Source organism: Mobula hypostoma, chromosome 20 (genome assembly GCF_963921235.1).
Source record: "Mobula hypostoma chromosome 20, sMobHyp1.1, whole genome shotgun sequence".
NCBI lineage: Eukaryota > Metazoa > Chordata > Chondrichthyes > Myliobatiformes > Myliobatidae > Mobula > Mobula hypostoma.
This window is the reverse complement of record NC_086116.1, coordinates 10882892-10908981: the sequence shown is the minus strand read 5'-3', so window position 1 is coordinate 10908981 and position 26090 is coordinate 10882892. Positions and strand designations below refer to the sequence as shown.

At 42.2% G+C, this 26090-nt stretch overlaps 1 long non-coding RNA gene across 1 annotated transcript; it reads right to left on the bottom strand.

Moving 5' to 3' along the window:
* Positions 1-358: 358 nt before the first annotated feature.
* Positions 359-24474, bottom strand: LOC134359165 (uncharacterized). The gene is made up of 3 exons (XR_010021053.1): positions 24069-24474; positions 16988-17091; positions 359-2649 (listed from the first exon to the last, which is right to left on the bottom strand). It is a non-coding gene; the product is annotated as an uncharacterized LOC134359165 (long non-coding RNA).
* Positions 24475-26090: the final 1616 nt, after the last annotated feature.

Below are 26090 nucleotides of genomic sequence, written 5' to 3'. Positions count from 1 at the left end.
CAACAATCTCCAAAGTGGTAGGCCAGTTGTTGAGGGGGTTAGCTGCAGGGGTATCTGAACAGGCTGTTTAACCTCTTTGCCCTTCCTGACACTCATCCGGTTTCCTGAGTCCTGCACCTCGGGTGTAACTACCTCAGTATATCCTATCTGTCAACCCCTCAAATGATCCAGAGTTCCTCCAGTTCTCACAGGTTTAGTCTTCAGGGACACTGGAGGTCTCCCTGCCTTCCCACATCCCGTAAAAGGAGCATTCAACAATCCCGCCTGAAATCTCTACTGTTCATTACTGGACAAATATAAAGAAGGAAAAGCAATGAATGGAAAAGCGGAAATCTGGAATTTTACTACATATTTTTATTTAGAGATACTGCATGATGACAGGCCCTTCCAATCCAATGAGCCCGGACCACCCAATTAATCCATATGACCAAATAATCTACGAATCCGTGCGTCCTTGGAATGTGGGAGGAAAACAGAGCGCCAAGAAGAAAGCCACACTTTGACAGGGAGAACGTGCAAACTCCTTACAGACAGCAGCGGGAATTGAAGCTGGGTCGCTGGGCCGGCTGGTGGCGCAACGACATCGGCGCTGGACCCGGGAGCAGAGATTCGGGGTTTCGAATCTAGTCGGGTCCCCCTCACCCCCCGAGTACGCTTTCCATCCGTGCCGGGTTGAGTGTCCAGATCACAACTCGACCTCGTAAAAAAAAAAGGGAAAACACTGCGAAAATATCTGTGTGAGGAGTGGCGCACCACACAGTCTCTCTCTCACTCCCCGCCTTGTAAAGAGCCATGAAAAAGACATCATCATGGACGCACGCATGCACACGCAGACTCACACGCATGCAGGTGCACGCCAAAATAAAGAAAGAAAGAAAGAAAATAAAAGAAGCTGGGTCACTGATGCTGTAATGGCGTTGAACTGAATTACTGCTTATACCACACCTTCCATGACACTGAGCTCTTCCACTGTCGCCTCTGTATTCAAGCAAGAATTCCCCACCCCACACTGATGATCCCTTCTCCTGTCTCCAAACCTCTTCCTCTTCTTGGCCTCCCTGCTCTGATCCTTCTGGATCTTTACATCTCTAATTGCTGACAAGACATCAACCAGCTCGACTTCAGATCTCCTCTGTTCTCGTTGAACACTAACCCCTCTGAACGTACTCTACGCTCTCCACTTTTATGCACCAATCCCAATCTTACCATCAAACCCGCAGACAAAGGGGGTGCTGAATGTGTGGCGGACTGACCTCTAGCTTGCTGAGGCCACCTCCTCTTACCCCTTGAAAAGGACTTCACTCAGAGCTAACAGAAAATGATCTCTGACACAATTACTATCTCACTAACTCTGGAGTTCTCCTATCTACTGCCACCAAACTCATAACTCTGTTGTGCCGGACTGCTCCTTTCTACCTTCACACAAGATCCACAGACCTGATGGTCCTGGTACAGAAATGTTTTTCTCCAACTGCTCTTTTCCAACTGAACGTGTCCATGCACCTGGACTCTGTTCTATCCCCCTTGGTTCTGTCCCTTGTCACCAACACCCATTACGCTTCACATGCTCTCAGTCTCCTCAACAACCTTCAATTCACTGGCCCTGACCAGGAATATCTAGTCCCTATACACTTCTATCCACCATCAAGAAGGTCTATAAAGCTCCCTGCTTCCTTCTCAACAAAAGACCCAACCAGATCCCCTCCACCACCTCTCTCCTCTGTCTGGCGAAACTGATCCACACCTTCAACAATTTCTCCTTCAGCTCCTACCAATTTCTCCAATCTCAAGGGGTAGCCATGGGCACCTGCAAAGGCCCCAGCTATGACTGTCTTTCATTAGGTAAGCATAACAGTCCATTTTTCTAAACCTTCCCTATTTTGACGACACATTGGTACTGCTTCATGCACTCATACGTTCATGCTTGTTTGCTTCATCAGCTTTGCCTCCTACCTCCACCCTGCCCTTCAATTCACTTGGTCCATTTCTGACATCTAACTCCCCTCTCTCAATCCCTCCGTCTCTATCTCTGGATACAAATGTCTACTGACATCTTTTATACAATTTCCACAGCTATCATAACTATACCTCTTCCCACCCTGTTTTCTGTAAATATGTCATCCCCTTTTCTCAGTTCCTTTCTGTCTGTCACGTCTTGTCTAGGACATCAGCAAGACCTTGATGATATTTAGGCTTGGGCTGAGAATGGCAACTCATGTCTATGCCAAAGAAGGAACGAGTCATCAGCAGGTGTGTTGGAAACACCAATTGCAGATTCCCCTCCATCAATATTTAGATCTACACTCAGTGGGTGCTTTATTAGATACCTCTCTTCGTTTGGCATATGTCCTCTGCTCCTTCACACCCTCCCTCTAAGCTCCCTCCATCCCTCATCCTTCCTTCAGATCTTCGCTCCCTCAGAACTTCCTTGTTTCAGCTTACTCATTTGCTCAGCCCCTCAATCATTCAAACTCTCCCGTTAAGACTTGAGGTACGTGCTGGAAAGTTGGGTGAGTATTGATGAGTGTTCATGGTTAGTGTGGACATTGTGGGTGAATTGGCCTGTCCCCCTGCTTCACACATGACTCTATGGAAGTGCAGGTCTTTTTCTTTCTTTCCACAGATTCTTCCTGTCTTCCTTTGATAAACCTAAAATGTGAGAGAATAATTAACAGCATCTTACTGTGCTTAGAGCGGAACAGTCTGCAGATGGAACAGAACAGTATAACAGGAGAAAAGTACACATACACAGATGAACAGACTGGCTGTGATGGATTTAATAGAACAACTGGTGATGTTGAAATGACCGAGCAATACCAACGCAAGTCAGACTGAAAGTAGCATTAGAGAGAAAAATAAAAGCATAGTTTAAGGGAGAAAATGAAGAGTGCACAGAAAATTCAGGTCCAAGCTGAGATTGGAGAGATTGCCAAAATATCAGAATCAGGTTTAATATCACTGGCATGTGTTGTGAAATTTGTTGGCTTTGCAGCAGCAGTTCAATGCAATACATAATTATAGAAAGGAAAAGCATTAATTACAGTAAGAAACATAGAAACATAGAAAATAGGTGCAGGAGTAGGCCATTCGGCCCTTCGAGCCTGCACCGCCATTTATTATGATCATGGCTGATCATCCAACTCAGAACCCCGCCCCAGCCTTCCCTCCATACCCCCTGATCACCGTAGCCACAAGGGCCATATCTAACTCCCTCTTAAATATAGCCAATGAACTGGCCTCAACTGTTTCCTGTGGCAGAGAATTCCACAGATTCACCACTCTCTGTGTGAAGAAGTTTTTCCTAATCTCGGTCCTAAAAGGCTTCCCCTCTATCTTCAAACTGTGACCCCTCGTTCTGGACTTCCCCAACATCGGGAACAATCTTCCTGCATCTAGCCTGTCCAATCCCTTTAGGATCTTATATGTTTCAATCAGATCCCCCCTCAATCTTCTAAATTCCAACGAGTACAAGCCCAGTTCATCCAGTCTTTCTTCATATGAAAGTCCTGCCATCCCAGGAATCAATCTGGTGAACCTTCTTTGTACTCCCTCTATGGCAAAGATGTCTTTCCTCAGATTAGGGGACAAAAACTGCACACAATACTCCAGGTGTGGTCTCACCAAGGTCTTATACAACTGCAGTAGTACCTCCCTGCTCCTGTACTCGAATCCTCTCGCTATAAATGCCAGCATACCATTTGCCTTTTTCACCGCCTGCTGTACCTGCATGCCCACTTTCAATGACCGGTGTATAATGACACCCAGGTCTCGTTGCACCTCCCCTTTTCCTAATCGGCCACCATTCAGATAATAATCTGTTTTCCTATTTTTGCCACCAAAGTGGATAACTTCACATTTATCCACATTAAATTGCATCTGCCATGAATTTGCCCACTCACCCAACCTATCCAAGTCACCCTGCATCCTCTTAGCATCCTTCTCTCTGCTAACACTGCCACCCAGCTTCATGTCATCCGCAAACTTGGAGATGCTGCATTTAATTCCCTCATCCAAGTCATTAATATATATTGTAAACAACTGGGGTCCCAGCACTGAGCCTTGCGGTACGCCATTAGTCACCGCCTGCCATTCTGAAAAGGTCCTGTTTATTCCCACTCTTTGCTTCCTGTCTGCTAACCAATTCTCCACCCACACCAATACCTTACCCCCAATACCGTGTGCTTTAAGTTTGCACACTAATCTCCTGTGTGGGACCTTGTCAAAAGCCTTTTGAAAATCCAAATATACCACATCCACTGGTTCTCCCCTATCCACTCTACTAGTTACATCCTCAAAAAATTCTATGAGATTCGTCAGACATGATTTTCCTTTCACAAATCCATGCTGACTTTGTCCGATCATTTCACCGCTTTCCAAATGTGCTGTTATCACATCCTTGATAACTGACTCCAGCAGTTTCCCCACCACCGACGTTAGGCTAACCGGTCTATAATTCCCCGGTTTCTCTCTCCCTCCTTTTTTAAAAAGTGGGGTTACATTAGCCACCCTCCAATCCTCAGGAACTAGCCCAGAATCTAACGAGTTTTGAAAAATTATCACTAATGCATCCACTATTTCTTGGGCTACTTCCTTAAGCACTCTAGGATGCAGACCATCTGGCCCTGGGGAATTATCTGCCTTCAATCCCTTCAATTTACCTAACACCACTTCCCTACTAACATGTATTTCGCTCAGTTCCTCCATCTCACTGGACCCTCTGTCCCTTACTATTTCTGGAAGATTATTTATGTCCTCCTTAGTGAAGACAGAACCAAAGTAATTATTCAATTGGTCTGCCATGTCCTTGCTCCCCATAATCAATTCAGCTGTTTCTGTCTGCAGGGGACCTACATTTGTCTTTACCAGTCTTTTCCTTTTTACATATCTATAAAAGCTTTTACAGTCCGTTTCTATGTTCCCTGCCAGTTTTCTCTCATAATCTTTTTTCCCCTTCCTAATTAAGCCCTTTGTCCTCCTCTGCTGAACTCTGAATTTCTCCCAGTCCTCAGGTGAGCCACTTTCTCTGGCTAATTTGTATGCTTCTTCTTTGGAATTGATACTATCCCTAATTTCTCTTGTCAGCCACGGGTGCACTACCTTCCTTGATTTATTCTTTTGCCAAACTGGGATGAATAATTGTTGTAGTTCATCCATGCAAACTTTAAATGCTTGCCATTGCATATCCACCGTCAATCCTTTAAGTGTCATTTGCCAGTCTATCTTAGCTAATTCACGTCTCATACCTTCAAAGTTACCCCTCTTTAAGTTCAGAACCTTTGTTTCTGAATTAACTATGTCACTCTCCATCTTAATGTAGAATTCCACCATATTATGGTCACTCTTACCCAAGGGGCCTCTCACGACAAGATCGTTAATTAACCCTTCCTCATTGGTCAAAACCCAGTCCAGAATAGCCTGCTCTCTAGTTGGTTCCTCGACATGTTGGTTCAAAAAACCATCCCGCATACATTCCAAGAAATCCTCTTCCTCAGCACCTTTACCAATTTGGTTCACCCAATCTACATGTAGATTGAAGTCACCCATTATAACTGCTGTTCCTTTATTGCACACATTTCTAATTTCCTGTTTAATACCATCTCCGACCTCACTACTACTGTTAGGTGGCCTGTACACAACTCCCACCAGTGTCTTCTGCCCCTTAGTGTTACGCAGCTCTACCCATATCGATTCCACATCTTCCCGGCTTATGTCCTTCCTTTCTATTGCGTTAATCTCTTCTTTAACCAGCAACGCAACCCCACCTCCCCTTCCTTCATGTCTATCCCTCCTGAATATTGAATATCCCTGAACGTTGAGCTCCCATCCCTGGTCACCCTGGAGCCATGTCTCTGTGATCCCAACTATATCATAATCATTAATAACAATCTGAACTTTCAATTCATCCACCTTATTACGAATGCTCCTTGCATTGACTCATAAAGCCTTCAGGAGCTCTTTTACAACTCTCTTAGCCCTTATACAATTATGTTGAAAAGTGGCCCTTTTGAATGCTTGCCCTGTAAGAACATATTTATATATAATATATAAAATAGATAAATAAAATAAGTAGTACAAAAACAGAAATTAAAATAAAGTAGTGAAGTGATGTTCATAGGTTCCATGTCCATTTAGAAATCAGATGGCAGTGGAGAAGAAGCTCAGTATCCTGAAACATTGAGTGTGCGGCTTCACGCTTCTGTACCTCCTTCCTGATGGTAGCAATGAGAATAAGGCATGACCAGGGTGATGGGGTCCTTAATGATTTTTGAGGCATTGCTCCTTGAAGATGTCCTGTATAGTACAGTAGCTAGTGCTCATGATGGAACTGACTAAGTTTACAGCTTTCTGCAGTTTTCTTCAATCCAATGCAGTAGAACCTCAAGAAAGCATTCACTTCTGGAAGCACACTATACTTGCTCTGGCATCACAACCAATGGCTCTGCATGCTGTTCTATTGGGTAACACTACACCAAACAGGAGAGCATCCACAAGGGTTCTGGCTTCCCTCGGAAGGGTACTGATGGAGTGAACTGTAAGAAGGTTGCCACAGACTGCAAGTGTCAACATTATTCAGAATCACAGCTCCGCTCTCAGGACATCCACTGGAAGGCACAACTTGAGAGCAAGGAGCAATACCTTCCATGTTGTTTGAAATTTGTGCATTTTTGATCGGGCAGACATTCAGTGCAAGGATGGGCTGTGTCATCTCCTAGCTCCCTGCAACTCAGGTCTGCACTGGGAAGACACTGAATCCCTCATCAGAAGTGAATAGAATTGCTGACCATTATGCTTCCTCATAAACTTGACATCATCATTGGAGGCATTACTGGATATCTTTCCCCAGCACCAATGATCCCTTTAATTGTCCTTTCAGGCATTCTACTTGCCAAGAATTTAGAGACAAGATATAGCTTTAGGCCAAGATATGGAACACTGTGTCCTAAACTAGTAATTCATTGAGGACAAAATTATCAGGGCAACATCCATGAAGATCTATGCTGGGTCCGATATATTGATGCAATTACAAAGAAAGCATGCCAGCAATTGTACTTCACCAGGAGTTTGAGGAGATTTGGTATGTCAGTGAAGACTCTAGAAAATTTCTGCAGATGTATCATGGCGAGGATTCCAACCGCTTACAGCACCATCTGGTACGGAGGGGCTGATACGTAGGATCAGATAAAACTGCACACGGTTGTAAGCTCAGCCAACTCCATCATTGACATTAGCCTTCCTATCATTAAAGAAATCTTCAAAGGATGATGCCTCAGAAAGCAGCCTCAATCATTATAGACTACCGCCACCAAGGGCACACACTCTTCTTATCGCTACCATCAAGCAGGAGGTGCAAGACTGAAAAACACATCCTCAACATTTTAGGAGCAGCTTCTCCCCTCTGTCATCAGATTTTGCAATTGTCCATGAGTCCATGAACACTACCTCGCTATTTTGTTCTCTTTTCGCACTACTTATTTTTTTTTATATATATCTTATTCTAATTTATAGCAATTTTTATGTACTATACCATACTGATGCTGCAAAGTAACACATTTCACGACATTTGTCAGTGATATTAAATCTGATTCTGATTCTTACACTGGGTCATTGATTCTGCAATTTGCAAGTTTCCTGTAACACAGAGCTTCATCAGTAGAGATCAGGAGCCAAAGGATTTCATCACAGCACCAGCCTCCACTCCTTGGAATGGCAGCTCCACCAGGGCCATCCTTAAGAGGCAGAATGGAAGTTACACAGATTAAGACAAGCACCTATCTTGACCCAAACCAGCCATCTAAGGTTTTATTAAAAATGGCCATTCAAAATATCAAAGTATGGATACGTCGCCATATAATAACTTGACATTCTTTTCTTGCAGGCATTTACATTAGAGCTGAGAAATATAATACAATTAATGAAAAACTACTCTCAAACACGATCTGGCAAACAACCAATGTGCAAAAGAAGACACTTTTCTTTTTCTTCTTGAACATGGAAAGAGACAAACTGTGCAAATAAAAAATAAATTAGTCAACAAATAATACTGAGAGCATAAGTTATAGAGTCCTTGAAAATGAATCCATAGATTGTTGAATCAATTCTACCTTGTCTTGAAACCTTAGCTCTCATATCTCTTAACATAATAGTTTGATGAACATCACTTCATCATCAGAACCTTGTATCGATAACTCAAGTCTGCTAGTCAATGACAAGCAAGCCTTTTCCATCCAGCAGTTAGAGTATTAATATCATATTTTCAGCAATGCATACATAATTGATTTTGCATAATGTGTTTAATGCAACTAAATGCGACAATATTCATCATCTGTCTCTCCTGAAACTTCCTTTAAACCTATCTCTTTTACTGACATTATTTTATTGACATTGGACTGTTCTCACAGTTCAGTGATAACAAGGAGTCGCAATCAGAAGTGAAAGCAATACACTTAAAAATCTAATTTAGTTTAACCAGGATTGAGTGCCCTCATCTGTCACATTAAGAAAGAAAGGAAATTGAAACAGGAGAAATTTATTAGTGTAACCAAATGGTCCAAATAATGTAGCAACTGTGGCTAAATTCTGTTTGTAATAATTGCTTTGATTAACGTAGCTAAGGTGATGACATGAAGAGGAATTGTGCGTATTTCTGGTCACCTCATCACAGCAAGGATAGAGAAGTATTAGAGAGGATGCAGAAGAGGTTCGCTGGAATGCTACCTGGATAAAAGAGTATGAGCAACAAGGAGCGATGGGACACACTTAAATTGTTTTCAACCTGATGAAGGTATGTAAAGTAATAAGAGGCAACAATAACTTGGATAGATTCTATTTCCAAAATGGAAATTCAAATACTAGATGACGTAGCTTTAAGGTGTGAAGAGAAGCTGAGAAGGGAGATGAGTGAGGTAGGGTTTTCACACAAAGAGTAGTAACTTCCTGGAATCCACTGCGAGGTGTGGTGATGGAAGCAAATATTCCAGGGACAATTTGACAGGCACCTTAACATAGAGAGAATAGTCATATGACATGCAAGTGCTTTGTCATATCATAACAAAAGTTGTGATTCTTTACAATGCAGGTACAGTATTTGAATTGTAAGAAATGTACAATATCAAAAAATCTTAGGGCTTACTCAAATGTTTTTAAAATACAAGCTATACCATTCCAAACAGGGACGAATTTCAATGTTTTGTTTCAATCGTGTCATTCATATTCAACAAAACTAAAAGCAGATGTTTTTTTCTTTCAATGCATTTTCTCATCTTCATTACAAGAGTGTGATGAAATAGTGCAAAGGCAGAGGAGGCTGGTGCTGAAACGATTAAGAACATCAGGCCAGAATATCTCGAGATAAGTTCAGAGCATTTTGTCAGTGACATTGGATGGTCATTGGGGTATTTGGCTGTTAAAGTCAGGAAGCTATCCTTTGGTTATTCCATTCACATTGTATAAAATGCCACATAACTTGCAATGTTGCCATAGGTACAGTGTCCACAATTTCCATTGCTTCTCTTCACTGATGTTTGGAATTTGGGGATGAGGCTGTTACTTTCAAGAGGGTGGCACCCTTACAATTTATGGCAATACAGGGTACTGCAGGTCCACATTTTTCATCAACCTTGCCAACTTTATCAGACGTCAGTTAAGATGTGTTCCGAATTACATTTGAATTACTTTGCTTTGGATATCATAAAAGGTTAATTATATGAATTCAGGTGCACACATTGAAATGTTTTACTCAGATGGTTAAATACACTGGCATGACAGTGTAGCAGCCAGTGCAACATTTTACAGTGCCAGTGATCACTGATCAGAGTTCAATTCCTGCCATTGTCCTTAAGGAGTTTGTACACACTCCCCGAATTTCCTCCCTGTGCTCTGATTTCCTCCCACATTCTAAATACATATGGTTAGGGTTAGTGAGTTGTGGACTTGCTGAGTTGGCATTGGCAGTGAGGCGACTCTTGTGGGCTGCTCCCAGTACAATCCTTACACAGTGCTGGTCACTGATGCAAAAAGATTCATTTCACTGGATGTTTCACTGTTTCAGTTTACATGTGACAAATAATTGTACCATTTAAATAATCTTCAAGAACTGTTTGAGTGTTTAAAGTTAAAGGACAAATTACTAATTTTCAGGTGTCCCCTTCGATCACATCAATTCCCTTCATTGTTTACTAAGAAAGTTGTTTATCTGCTCTCTAGTAAAGGAGAGAGGTGTTTCTTTCAAATGCAGATGTCGTGATGGCGCAAGAGGAAAACTAAGTTAAGCATTTTGACATTCCTTAAATTCTGTAAGAGACAGCCGATTGCCATCCCTCCAGCAATGAAAAAAATTCCAGATTATCCTCCTACTTCAAACATCTGAAATATATGCAGGTGATCAATGGTAATTTCAAAACTCAACCAGGAACACAAGGTAACCTCAGCTGTAGCCAAGGTATGTTTTGTCAACTATTTGTGATATTTGTCAGTGACCATGAATGATATTTCTACATAACTAAGAATAACTTGAACACACTATTTCACTGAATGGAATTTTAAAATAAATATTTCCTTTGTATTCGACATTTCAGGCCGAGACCCTTCGGAGCCCTGACGAAGGGTCTCAGCCTGAAACGTCGACTGCACCTCTTCCTAGAGATGCTGCCTGGCCTGCTGCGTTCACCAGCAACTCTTATGTGTGTTGCTTGAATTTCCAGCATCTGCAGAATTCCTGTTATTTCCTTTGTACTATTTATTATTAAATATTTCTTTTGCTCTATCATTGTATATTAAAGTTTTATTCAATTTTAAGTGTTAGTAAATAGGCAAAGGATGAAAAGGAACTTACTTTTAATCTTTGGGAAAGACCCTACCTCACGGCATTAAAAGGTCAGTGTATTCAGACAGGAATTCATGTCCAAACTCTGTAGGGACCTTTGTTGATGTCAAATGATTTTGACAAACTGACAGGAATAAGGCTATTTTCATTCCATAGCTAAGCATTCTAGGAACCAATGCAGTTATTCTTCTTGGTTAGACTTCATTCAGTTATACATTGTCCAAGGAGTTCATTCATTTACAAACAGTCTAAAAATTCTGATATTCAGACTGTTTTCTGCCTAGTCGAGAATCCTAGCTGCAGCTGAAGTGTGAATATGGACACATTCGTATGAATTAATGTCAGATTTCAACCTTAAAGGTTGTTGTGTTCTCGGTGTGAAAGTTGTGCTGTGATACTGACCTGAACATACCGGTGAAGGACTTCTTCACCATAAACTAGCTATGTTTTCTTCTGCCACATGAGCGAGATGATTGAGTGAAAAACTGTGGAAAAACTTTTGAAGCAATATTTAATGTAATCTCCAGCCAGCACTTGACTGCTAGGTGATCAATTGATATACCCATGTGGACAGTTAGTGGCAGGGCCTAGAAACAGTTGACTGCATTTATATTGGGATGGGGTTCTGCAAAATATTGAGTAACAAGCAAATTCAAACTGATGGACAAAGAGAAAATGCTGGAAACACTCTGCAGAACTGACAGGATCTTCCTGGTTTTGTTGTCATCATGGCTATCCCTCGAGGTCGAGGATGATGGTCTTCATTCTGAGGAAGTGGCCCACAGAGCGAAGACGCCTGTGCGTGTATTTGTTTAATGTGTACTTGATGTTGCACTCCAAGAAGCACACGATACTTCACAAATCAACCAACTGATTCCAACAGCGTGGAAACCACGACGATTGGAGCTGATGGATTTGTTGCAGCCTTCATCCGCCTTCACAGCCGTTGAGTTTGAAGTAACTTAATGGTTTACTGAATGTTTCAAGCACTTCCTGTTTTTATTTCAGATTTTCAACATCTGCAGTTTTACTGTATCTTCAATGTTAAATTGACACAGGCACCCAACTAGCCATCTAGAATTTATTAAACACCCCCCCCCCCACAAAAAAAATGACAGTTCAAATACTGCATGAAGTGGTTTGCTTTGAGTTGAGTGGAATAGTTATGCCAGACAGAAAGATACGGGTAGCATGTCAGATACTCAGTAGACAGACCTACTCATTCAAAACACAGTTGGTTGTTTACCCCCTGTTGAAGTCATCACAATAAATTCTAATGCCAGGATTACAAATTACAGATTACATTTGGACAGGTACAGCGAAATTAAAGCTTTTGCAGGATGTATGCCAAATGCAGGCAAATTTGACTGGCTCAGGTAAGCATCACCACGGGCATAAGACAGTAAAACCATAACATATCAGAGGAAATGTAGGCCATTCAGCCCAACGGAATCTGCTCTGCTGATTATTTTTTTGTTAACCCCATTTTAACACATTCACAAGCATCACAGATAAACTCAGGGATCAGCTTTATTTACCATATACACGTATTAGGTATTTGCTGTGGTGTGTTGGCACCACATTCATCATAAAGCAACAACATTCAACAACTACAGTACAAAGCATAAAGAATTATATAAGATAAAGTGGGAGATATGGAATAAAATGTGCATAAATCCATACACACAGGCATGTATTTACATGTAAGCAACATTATAAAAAGTAGTTTAAAGTGCTTGCAGTGCGGTGACAGAGGTAATAGACACGGTGTGGGGGGACATGGGGGGGCAGGGAGCGGGGAAAGAGTTGATCAGATTAAATGCCTGTGGAAAGAAACTTGTAAGGTGGTGTGAAGTCTTTGTTTTGTAACACAATGGCACTTTCCGGAGAGGAACATTTCGAAAAAGCAGTTTTCTCCTCATAACCTGTAACCCCTTTACCGATCAAGAATGTATCAATCTCTGCCTTAAATATACCCAATGACTTGGCCTCCACGATCCTCTGTGGCAACGAATTCCATAGATTCACCACCCTCATCGAGTCGCTTTTAAACAGACACCCCTTTATTCTGAAGCTGTGTTCTCTGATCCTAGACTGTCCTACCAAATGGAAAATTCCGCTCCAAAACCATTCTATCCTGATACTTCAAACTCTGGTTTTAATGAGGTTCCTTCTCCGACCCGCAACATCATTCTGAACGAGGTGGGCGTGCACGGGCAAGATGGGCCGAATGCCCTGTTTCCATGGCGCATTCTTTATGGCATTATGAACTGCGAAGTAAAACATGATGCTTTAAATCATTCCTCTGTCTTCTCTCGGATGTCCCATAACCGGACAATAGCAACAGTGGGCCTGTAATTTAATGAGATCGGGGTGGGAAACTTGAGTTTGTCCATTTGCTTGCATCATCCCTTTTGAGTTTTCTTTATGATGGTGTCATCCTCTCAACTTCAGTCGTTGTAAACTCCACAAAGTGATTGTTGACTACAGTGGCGGCGCCAGATATTTTTTCTTGTTGGTGCTACGGAGGGGCAAAATGATTCAGTGATGAATCCCTTCAGTGCTGAGAGATGCACTGTATGGTAATATATATTCGCAAGGCCAGACGTGGCATTAAAAATTCAGTTTCAAGCATTATGTGCCTACTATAAATGCCTCTGTTGATTCACAAGCAACAGCAATTGATAGGTCTAATATAGAAGTGAACTGTTACAGCGTCAACGGCATCAGAGACAACCTGGGCTACACGGAGCGTAAACAAACAGAGCATCCGAGCAACAGCGGACAACGTGAATCACGCAGCAATCCCGCAATCAGTGTCAAATGCGTGCTTTTGAACTGATAAACACAACACGAACCCACTGCTATTCGCATTACATAGACAGCAATGCCAAAAGATACACCGTTATTAAAGTCAAATAAGGCAAACAACAGATGCAAGGCTTTACCAGGAGTTGGACAAATCATACTCAGACCATGTAATACCTCAATTAATTGAATTTGAAACAAAAATAAACAGAATCACCATTTGGAAGTCTAAGCAAAACCAGTAGGCTTAATAGCAGTAAATGTAATGTTTTAGGATTTGCAGGAAACATAAGGACTATGGGGTATCCACCACAAAATATTAATAACAATAATCAGCATTAGTCTTGGCCCAAGTTTTTAAAAAATCAATTTCACTCACCATTAATGTTTTCAGAGAAGCACAATCCGTCTGTTGTTGTGATTGGTGGTAAAAGCCTCAATAATTTTCTGGATGTCAAGTGCTTTGGCCCTCTGGCTGTTTATGGCCAACAGGGCCAAGTTGCTGCTCCGAGCATCGCCGCTGCTATTCCTTAAGTAGTTTTTGACACGTCTGAGGCAAGAGAAACTCTGTTCGCATGAGGATCTATACTGACTTATACACACGTTCTTATCAATAACACACTGGGCGAGTGTCTGTCCAATGCTTTTAAGAAGCGACTCTGCATCCAACCCTTCTGCTGGAGTGAAGTGCAAGAATTCTTCAAGCACTGTTTCATTATTCAAATACCGCGCCACCACTGATATTTGCTCCTTTTTACTCAAGTCTTTACTTTCATCCACCATGATGGCAAAATATCCAGCCTCCTTGATTTCTGCACTTATTTGACGTCTGACCATATTTGCCATAATACCCATAATTTCCTTTTGGATATCGTGATAGGTGTTTTTTGCATTTCCAGGATTGTCCTCTATATTTTTAGCTACAGTCTTATCTAACTTCCCAATTACACTGAACAACTCAACAAAGTTTCCCCTATTGCCAGATCCATCATTCTCCCGGTGTCCTCGCTGGGCAATGCCTTGGCACACAGTATAGCGTAGAGACTCAACCACTGCTCTCATATACTCACCATTTTCTTGGACAACCTTTGCATGTCCTTTATCAAGCATATTTCCCAATCTTGAACCACCTTGTTTTCTCAATCTGAATTCGGCCCGTGCCTCCATCGCAAACTTATGAGCTGCACTTACATGGTGGGTTTTGAAAGCTGTTGTAGCTTTCCACCAGTTGCGGTAACCGGTGACAGTGAAGGTAGACTCAGAATGGAACCCATGTCCTCCACGCAGGAAATGCCTGCATGCGAAGCAGAATGTAGCATCTTTTGTGATTGAATATTCCAGCCAGGAGTACAGGTCAAACCAGACACGAATAAAACTCCTTTGCTGATTGCCAAACTGTTGCGAAGGGTACTTTTTCAATGCTGGTCGATGGAGTCCTTCCTCAGGCTGCCGGCTAACATCGCTAACAGTATTCCCACTCGCACCAAGAGCAGCTTCATCCACGTTCTCTTCCTAGTCTCGCTTCATTTCTTGTTCCTCTACTTCGCCCTCACACTCCTTCGATGAACTGCTATCGTCCTCATCCCCACTTATTCCTTTCTGCATGTCATTTTCAATTAAGACATGCTCAGGCTGAAACACCACTGATTCCTCTGGATGAGGTCGTTTTCTGACTAAAAATCGATCCATTTTTCACGCCCGCCAAAATAATGCACGTGCCAGGTCGACGCCAGCTTGTAAAAGCACAATGTGTGCGTGTGTGGCATCCGTTAGTCTCGCGAGACCACGGATCTGCGCCTGGATGTATACTATCAATCTCTCGCGTGAGTGAGAGTAAGTGACATCACCACCTTAAGTGATCTTGGATCAGCTTAACTGATCTGAGGACAGCAACGCCAAGACATTGACAACGAACGAATAAGCAGAAGTGTAGGGTGGATCTGACAGAGTTTATAACTTTATTGCTGCGTGGGTGCTATAGTAATTGGGGGCGCTGTTTCACTAGATCAGCTGGAGAAATAAGCTGTATTCAAAACTATACAGAGAAAGCAAAGCAGCTGCATTTAATTTCTTGGTGGTGCTATGGTGGGGCTATTGCAATTTCTGCTGGGGCTATAGCCCCAGCTAGCACCACCTTAGCTCCGCCCCTGGTTGTGGTTGGCTATGAATCAAGTACCTAACTCTGCCGTTGCCACAACTGTTGAATCTCCGGATTTGACCAAGACATTTAGACTGGTGCAGTACAGCCCATCTGCAGGTGCCGCTATTGAGTTGACACCTGCACTTCAACCAGGGCACTGACTGCTGCTTTTAACAAGTTCCCTCACTGGGTGTCTCTTCATCTGGCTGACATTAAAATAACACCGAGAGGTGCCAGGCTTTAAAAGACCCGAAGCAGTCGCCAGCAATGAGAAACAAGACAAAAGAGCAGTAGTTTTCAGCTTGCTGTCATTCGGGAGTGTCTGAATGCTAGTTGATGCTGCTCCCTATATAAGTAGCTAACACATCTCACTCCAAACTGAACTCCCTCTCAAAATGCCCACCTCTATTCAGATTCAGTCCAGTTCCCATCTCCCTTGTTCTAAAATCCAGATACTCAGAATGAATGATCCTAGCTACGATGAAAACGTTAATGATCTTTTTTGTTTATGGACATTTGTTAGTGGATGTTAAAGAAAATGCATTTCATTGTATATTCTACAATACAGCGGTCTGAAGAATTACTATTTAAAATTATTGCAGATGGGAAATATCGCAAAATAACGCAAACATTCAATGCTTACGGCTGAAATCCGAATTATAACCCGTTTCTTCGCCTTTACCAGTAACCTGGGTGCGGTAGGAGTTGTTCCAGCACAAGTTAAGGAGGGTTGCAGTCTGTCGCTGAAAGTTTCTCCTAACATCTTCCTGCTTGTTTGTAACTCCGCATTTTAATCATGAACTGTCTGAAACTCTTCACCGTCCTCGTTGTCGCCTTTGTGTTCCACCTCAGCTCGCTGGACGGAGTACGGGCTATCCCAAGCAGGTCTGTGTATCATTACCACTTTCCCTGGATTATGTATTGATCGATGATGCTTAACATGAATACAATGCAGGTATTGATAATCACACAGTAATGGTAACTTATTTATAGAGCGCTTTTCATACAGACGGTGTAGTTCAAAGTGTTTTACAATGAAATAAAGTGCAAAGGACTAAAAATAAAGATAAAAATGAAAGACAAAATGATGTTAGTTAAAAGCAAGGTTAAATACATAAGTTTTGAGCTTCCATTAGAAAGAGTCAGCTGTGTCTGCACCCCACATAGTTTTAGGTATTGAACTTCATAGTTTAGGAGCATAGTTCAAAAAAGCTCACCTGCCAATTATCTTTCGAGAGAGTCCGACAGAAAAAGACTTGAGAACTGGAGCAGGATTATAAAACGAAAACGATTCTGTGATGCACTCCGGTCACATTGACAGCTTTCAAAAGAAGTAAAGGAACTTTAAAATCAACTTTAAATGTTACAGGAAGCCAAATGCGGAATAGCTAGGATGCTATATTAGTATATGCTATCGATGTTTTCAATGATGTAAATACTTGGCCATTGCCGATACAAATTATCAATAAATCATTTTCTTGTTAGCAGTGGGAGTACTGGTAGCCAACAAAGGATTGCGAGAATTTAGCAGCAAGTTAATTGTACTTTCTGTGATCACTCCAGGACAGAGTCCCAGGAATGTCCGTCACACACAATATAGTAATTATATTGTGAGATTGTAGTTACGTTGTTCTTATGGGTTTTGTTTCTTTTAAATTGGTGCAAAGGTCTTCAGAGAAATGGAAGTGTTAGCAAGGATCTTAATAATATCAATTAATTCAATATCAGGCAGATATACAGGGGAACCTATGTCTTATTTTCCTTACCATCTCTATTAAGAGTCATTATCTGCCTGTAACCCTCTTACTTTCTTCTTATTTTGACTGGAATTATTACTGCACTTAAACTTGAAGCAAAGCTTTATGGGCATTTACAGGAAAACGAGTTTGGTTTACTGGTTTAAAATAAATGAGGGGTCACAAGTACCGCAAAGATGGATGTTTTCCTGGAGATGCTTCCTGGTACTGTGTTACTACGAAATTTGCTCTTCATTTACAATGCCATTATATCCAACTTTCTCCTTGGATCTATGCTAGCTTTCCCTCAGTGTTAGCATTGGTTCACTCTGTTTCTGACTAACACTCACACTCTCCCTGGTGATGAATTGTCTCTCTCTCTTTCATTCTCACCTAATTGCCTATTGGGATATTTAAACCACTGCAAAATAATTTCATGTGTAGATCTGGTGATTTTCTGGTCCACATGTTATTTTAGGAATCCAGGAATGAGTAAAACTTGTTGCTTTATGATCATTTATTTGAAGCTTAGAGAAGCTTTCCCTTCACCACTTACACCTCAGACTTCAACTACTGCACAGAGTCTTGTCATCTTCAGAAGTTTTCTGATGACTCTGCCATAGCTGAATGCATCAGCAAGGGAGCTGAGGCTGAGTACAGGGCTATGGTAGGAAACTTTGTCACATGGTCTGAGCAGAATTATCTGCAGCTTAATGTGAAAAAGACCAAGGAGCTGGTGGTAGACCTGAGGAGATCTAAAGTACTGGTGACTCCTGTTTCCATCCAGGGGGTCAGGGTGGACATGGTGGAGGATTACAAATACCTGGGGATACGAATTGACAATAAACTGGACTGGTCAAAGAACACTGAGGTTGTCTACAAGAAGGGTCAGAGCCGTCTCTATTTCCTGAGGAGGCTGAGGTCCTTTAACATCTGCCGGATGATGCTGAGGATGTTCTACGAGTCTGTGGTGGCCAGTGCTATCATGTTTGCTGTTGTGTGCTGGGGCAGCAGGCTGAGGATAGCAGACACCAACAGAATCAACAAACTTATTCGTAAGACCAGTGATGTTGTGGGGATGGAACTGGACTCTCTGACGGTGGTGTCTGAAAAGAGGATGCTGTCCAAGTTGCATGCCATCTTGGACAATGTCTCCCATCCACTACATAATGTACTGGGTGGGCACAGGAGTACATTCAGCCAGAGACTCATTCCACCGAGATGCAACACAGAGAGTCATAGGAAGTCATTCCTGCCTGTGGCCATCAAACTTTACAACTCCTCCCTTGGAGGGTCAGACACCCTGAGCCAATAGGCTGGTCCTGGACTTATTTACTGGCATAATTTACATATTACTATTTAACTATTTATGGTTTTATTACTATTTAATTATTTATGGTGCAACTGTAACAAAAACCAATTTCCCCGGGATCAATAAAGTATGACTTATGACTATGAAAGGAACAGAGACAGAGCTTATGAAACTGGAATGAAGATAAAGGCGAAGACAAATACAAGATGGCAATTTATGCAGAGACTGCCACTTTTTTGCTGTGTTAAGGCCACATTCCTGAGATAAATGAAGGGCCAATCAAAAGGTAGAGTAGCACAGCAAATGTGTCATGTGCTATCACCTAGCCAATGAAAAATGAAAAAGTTATCAACAGTTATGTAACTGCTATACCACTTTGCCACCAGTTGGCAGAGACTAACACCACAAATTGTGAAAATATACACGTTTAAAACACACAAACTGCTGGAATAACTCAAAAGCGATATCCCTGTTCACACCATCCAGAACTGCTCACCAAACTTCCTCTCAGGCTGCTTTGTAACTCGATACAGACATATTCAATAAGGGCATCATACTGTTTTCGCACTCACTCATTTAACAGAGATTCAACTGCTAAACGTTTATTGTCTTTACCGCACCGTCCCTTCAGCATTTCTTCCTTCTCCTCCAATTGATTTAGTTAGATTATTTACTCGTTCGGTGCTCAATTCACACAACTCTGTGTTATCATGTTTAGATTCATTCGTGGCTTGGCATGCTTACTTTTTATAGCTCTGATAATACTGCAAGCATCCAGCCAGATATGTTTATTTCTCGGCAGCATCTTCTGAATCTTTTTCCCTATCTTCTCAACTTTGGCCATTGTTTTCAGTTCAATTTTAATGAGTACTCTTCACTTTAGACGTCAATCAGAATAATTAGAAAATGTAATTACAGAGTTATAACCCAAATAATGCCTGCAGCATGGTTTAATAGAGCCTACAGCCATCTGTGCCTGAAAACTTAATAGAAACAACCCAAAATATTTTTAATAGAGGAAGCCCATAAATATCTTTTAATAGAGCTGTGCCTAAAATAGATCACAACCCAGAATATTTAACATGGATCTTTCACAAATGACAGTAAAAGATAGTTTTCTTCTCACTCTGAAACTTCCTTTAGATGGAATACTGAAGAAGATTCAGACGATTTCTCTGACTATTCAGTTACAGAGGAAGTTTTTATCTCCTGTGAGGTGTGCACTAAAAGTTTCTTCTTTGTCCGAGGAATTTTCCATAAGGCAATAAGATATAGGAGCAGAAGTAGGCCATTTGGCCCACCAAGTCTGCTCCGCCATTCAACCATGAGCTGGTCCAATTCTTCCAGTCATCCCCACTCCCCTGCTTTCACCCCATACCCTTCGATGCCCTGGCTAATCAAGAACCTATCTATCTCTGCCTTAAACACATCCAATGACTTGGCCTCCACAGCTGCTCGTGGCAACAAATTCCACAGATTTACCACCTTCTGACTGAAGTAATTTCTCTGCATCTCAGTTCTAAAAGGACATCCTTCAATCCTGAAGATGTGCCCTCTTGTCCTGGGATCTCCTACCATGGGAAATAACTTTGCCAGATCTAATCTGTTCAGCCCTTTTAACATTTGGAATGTTTCTGTGAGGTCCCCCTACATTCTCCTGAACTCCAGGAGATACAGCCCAAGAGTCGCCAGACATTCCTCATACAGTAACCCTTTCATTCCAAGAATCATTCTTGTGAATCTTCTCTGAACCCTCTTCAATGTCAGTATATCCTTTCTAAAATAAGGCGCCCAAAACTGCACACAGTACTCCGTGTGGTATCACAAGTGCCTTAAAGAGCCTCATCCCTGCTCTTAAATTCCATACCTCTAAAACTGAATGTCAACATAGCATTCGCCTTCTTCACAACCGACTCAATCTGGAGGTTAACCTTTAGGGTATGTTGCACAAGGACTCCCAAGTCCCTTTGCATCTCTGCATTTTGAATTCTCTCCCCATCTAAATAATAGTCTGCCCATTTATTTCTTCCACCAATGTGCATGACCATACACTTTTCAACATTGTATTTCATTTGCCACTTCTTTGCCCATTCCCCTAAGCTATCTAAGTCTCTCTTCAGTGCTACCCGCTCCTCCACCTATCTTTGTATCATCAACAAATTTATCCACAAGTCCATTAATACCATAGTCCAAATCACTGAATTACATCATAAAAAGCAGCGGTCCCAATACTGACCCCGGTGGTACCCCAGTGGCAGCCAGCCAGAATAGGATCCCTTTATTCCCAGTCTCTGCTTTCTGCCGATCAGCCAATGCTCCACCCACGCTAGTAACTTCCCTGTATTTCCATGGGCTTTTATCTTGCTAAGCAGCCTCATGTGCGGCACCTTGTCAAAGGCCTTCTGAAAATCCAAGTACACCATATCTACTGCATCTCTTTTGTCTACCCTGCTTGTAATTTCCTCAAAGAATTGCAGTAGATTTGTCAGGCAGGATTTTCCTTTCAGGAAACCATGCTGGTTTTGGCCTATCTTGTCATGTGATTTCAGGTACTCCATAATCTCGTCCCTAACAATCGATTCCAACAACTTCCCAACCACTGATGTCAGACTAACAGGTCTACAGTTTCCTTTCTGCTGCCTCCCACCCTTCTTAAGTAGCAGAATAACATTTGCAATTTTCCAAACATCCTGTACAATGCCAGAATCTATTGATTCTTGAAAGATCATTGTTAATGCCTCCACAATCTCTCCAGCTACTTCCTTCAGAACCGGAAGGTGCATTCCATCAGGTCCAGGAGATTTATCCACCCTCAGACCATTAAGCTTCCTGAGCACCTTCTCAGTCGTAATTTTCACTGCACAAACTTCACTTCCCTGACATTCTTGAATGTCCGGTATACTGCAGATGTCTTCCACGATGAGAACTGATGCAAAATAAGCACTCAGTTCTTCTGTCATCTCTGCATCTCTCATTATAATATCTCCAGCGTCATTTTCTATTGGTCCTATATCTACCCTTGACTCTCTTTTACCCTTTATATATGTAAATAAGCTTTTAGTATCTTCTTTGATATTAGTAGCCAGCTTCCTTCCATAATTCATCTTTTCTTTCCTAATGACCTTCTTAGTTTCCTTCTGCAGGTCTTTAAAAGCTTCCCAATCATCTATCTTACCACTAGCTCTGGCTTCCTTGTATGCCCTCTCTTTTGCTTTTACTTTGGCTCTGACTTCACTTGTCAGCCACGGTAGCATCCTTCTTCCCTTTGAAAATTTCTTCTTATTTGGAATATACCTGTCTTGCACTCCCCTCATTTTTCACAGAAACTCCCGCCATTGTTGCTCTACTGTCCTTCCTGTCCCTTTTCAGTCAACTTCAGCCAGTTCCCTCTCATGCCATTATAATTTCCTTTATTCCACTAAAATACCAACACATTGGATTTTATTTTCTCCCTCTCAAATTTCAATGTGAACTCGATCATATTGTGATCACTGTTCCCTAAGGGTTCTTTCACCTTGAGCTCTCTGATCACCTCTGGATCATTGCACAACACCCAATTCAGCACAGCCGATCCCCTAGTGGGCTCAGCAACAAGCTGTTCTATAAAGCCATCCCTTAGACAGTCTTCAAATTCTCTCTTTTGAGGTCCAGTACTGACCTGGTTTGCCCAATCCACTTTCATGTTAAAATCCCCAACGATTATCATGACATTGCCTTTCTGACACGCCTTTTCTATCTCCTGCTGTAAGTTGTAATCCACATCCCAGCTGTTGTTTGGAGACCTGTATACAACTGCCATTAGGGTCCTTTTACCCTTGCCATTTCTTAACTCAACCCATAGAGACTCTACACCTTCTGATCCTATGTCATCCCTTTCTAATGATTTAATATTATTTCTTATACACAGAGCCACACCACCTCCTCTGCCTACTAACCTACCTTTCCGATGCACCTGGGACATTCAGCTCCCAATGGCAGCCATCTTTATTAGCCACGTTTCAGAGATGGTCACAATGTCATACTTGCCAATCTATAGCTGAATTTCAAGATCGTCCATTTTATTCCTTATGCTTGTGTGCATTGAAATAGAACACTTTCAGTCCAGTATTTGTCGCTTTCTGTTTTAACTGCATCACGCCTCTATTGCCCTGTAACTCGTGCCACTGGCTGTGATTAGAGCTCATGTCCTGCCTGTTCTTTCTATAATCTCTGTTGCACGTTATCTATGATTTATTTCTGTTTTCCCCTTCCTCAACCCTATCACTCTGGTTCCCATCCCCCTGCCAAATTAGTTTAAACCCTCCCTGACAGCTCTACTAAATGTGCCCACTAGGATATTGGACCCCTTTGGGTTCAGGCGTAACCCGCCCTTTTTGTACAGGCCGTACCTCCCCCCAGAAGGTGCCCCAATGATTCAGGAATCTGAAGCCCTGCCCCCTACACCAGTCTCTCAGCCACACATTAATACGCCTGACCTTACTATTCTTGCACTCGCTAGCACATGGGACTAGCAACAATCCTGGGATTACTACCCTGGAGGTCCTGCTTTTCAAGTTCCTACCTATCTCTCTGAATTCTCTCTTCAGCTCCTCCTCCCTTTTTCTACCTATGTCATTGGTACCATAGACTTCTGGCTGTTCACCCCCTCCCTTCAGAATACTCTGCACCCGATCTGAGACATCCCGTACCCTGGCACCCACCATGTGGGTACCTCCATCAGGCTGACAGAACCTCCTGTCTGTTCCTCTCACTATGGAATACCCTAAGACTACCACATTCCTCATGTTCCTCTTTCTCTTCTGCACCACAGAACCAGGCTCAGTGCCAGAGACCCGACTGCCATGGTCGTCCTCTGTCGTCACCTCCTTCAACCGTATCCACAATGAGATAAGGATTACTGAGGGGGATGGCCACAGGGTGCTCCCTACTATCTGAGCTCCTCCTTTCCCCTCCCTGACAGTCTAACTCCTCCAGCTTCAGGGTGACTAGCTCCCTGTAGCACCTCCCTATCTACTGTTCACTGTCCCCAATAAGCTGTAGGTCATCGAGCCGCTGCTCCAGATCCCTCACACGGTCTCTCAGGAGCTGCATCTCGGCGCACCTGGCGCAGATGTGGCCATCCGGGAAACTGGAAGATTCCCAGTATTCCTCTGAAACCCTGAGTGAAATACTAACGCTAGCAACATGTTTTCCATTCTTCAAAAAAAAATGCAAAAAGAAACCAAAAATGAAGTCCACCTACCCACTTACCTAGCCGAAGCCTGAATGAGCCAAAGCCTGTCTCTTCTATTCTCAGCACTGGCCTACTCCCGACAATGGCCGCTCCGCTTATCCCTTCTGTACTTTTCTTTAGTTCTTCGAGCTCTGTTGCTGCCGCTGCTAGGACCCGCAGAAAGGACTAATGCCCACGAAGCTCTTGTTTTACATAACTGCCTCTGACCTGCGAGAAGCACTCCTTCGTCGAGCTCATTTGCGGCCGCCGCAAAGAGTTTTCAAACTCTTGTTTTCATAACCATCCTGTTTGCGACACCAAAATTGTGTGATCTCGTGATTCTCCAACCCATGGGCTCTTTTAAGAGTCCAAAACTGAGTGAAAACTAGTTGTTTTAAGTTTAAACAACGGAACAGATACAGATCACATGAAAATAAAAAGAACATGTAAGATGAAGACAAAGGTAGGATGGTGATTTTGCAGAGACTCACACTTTTATACTGAGTCAAGGCCACATTCCTAAGATAAGTGAAGGCCCAATCAAAAGATACACTGACACAGCATATGGATCATGTGCTAACACTGACAGATAAAGAGGAGAAAACCGTTATGTAACTGCTATACCGCATTGCCACCAGTAGGTGGAGGCAAACACCACATATTATGAAAAATATACAGGTTAAAATATTAGTAAAATGAAGTTCAAAGTAAAATTTATTATCAGAGTATATACATGTCACTATATACAACCCTGAGATTCCTTTTTCTGCGGGTATATTTAGCTGAACTATAGAACAGTAACAGTAAAGAGGATCAGTGGACAATAAACAGTGCAAATGCAGATATAAATAAATAGCAATAAATAATGAGCATGAAATAACAAGATAAAAGAGTCCTTAAATAAGTGTGCAGTAGTTCAAGAGCCTGATGGTTGAGGGGTAGTTTCTGTTCTTGAACCTGGTGGTGTGAGTCCTGAGGCTCCCGTACCTTCTATCTGATGGCAGCAGCAAGAAAAGAGCATGGCCTGGGTGGTGAGGATCTTTGATGATGGATGCTGCTTTTCTCTGGCAACGTTTCATGTTGATGTGTTCAATGGTTGGGAGGGTTTTACCCGTGATGTACTGGGCCAAATTCACTGCCTTTTATAGGATTTTCCATTCAAAGGCATTGGTGTTCCCATACCAGGCCGTAATGCAGCCAGTCAGAACACTTTCCACCACACATCTATCGAAGTTTGCCAAGGTTTTCGATGACATGCCAAATCTCCACAGACTCTTGAGAAAATAGAGGCACTGTCGTCTAATATTCTATTAAAAGCATAAAAAAACAGCCGGTTCTAACACATGTAAGAATGTAAATTGGGCAGCAAATCTGACTCTGACAGTCCCTAGACAGGGGCATTAGGTTAACGTCTCTTCAGTGGTTTTTATTATTTCACACTGCTTGTCAAAAGTGAGAGAATAATGGCTCTCTGAAGTTTATTAACTGTGCTGACAATGTTACTATGGAGCCGGGTTTATTCAGCACACATTGGGGAAGGTGTTTGTGCCGGGACTGTGTGGAATGAATGAGTTCCATTTCTTGGGCTGGACGGACCATTAGACGTCAGGGTCCTGAACAGGAATGGACGACAGTCTCCAAGCCTGACATGAGGCTCATCAGTATTCATCTATTATAATATCAGGTCTGCTTGTAAAATTACTGAAGGACATCATCAATTATCTACTGCTGTTTGGTTAGGCTTTGATCATGAAAGATATGCATGCCTTTATAAAAGGACATTATTGTTAATAAGATTCCGCAGTCAGAAGCAACAACAGCAAAATGGGCGGAATGGACTTGGAAAATATGACTGAGTTTTTACTTAGTGATAAATGCACGCATTGTGTGAATTCCATAAAGCTATTTTATTCTCTGTTGTAAAAAACATATACATCGCTGCTTTATTTTACTTAGAGATACAGCACAGAACAGCCACTTCTGCGGCAACAAGCCTTGCCAACCAGCAACTCACCCATTTAACACTAGTCACAGGACAATTTACAAATGGTGTGTCTTTC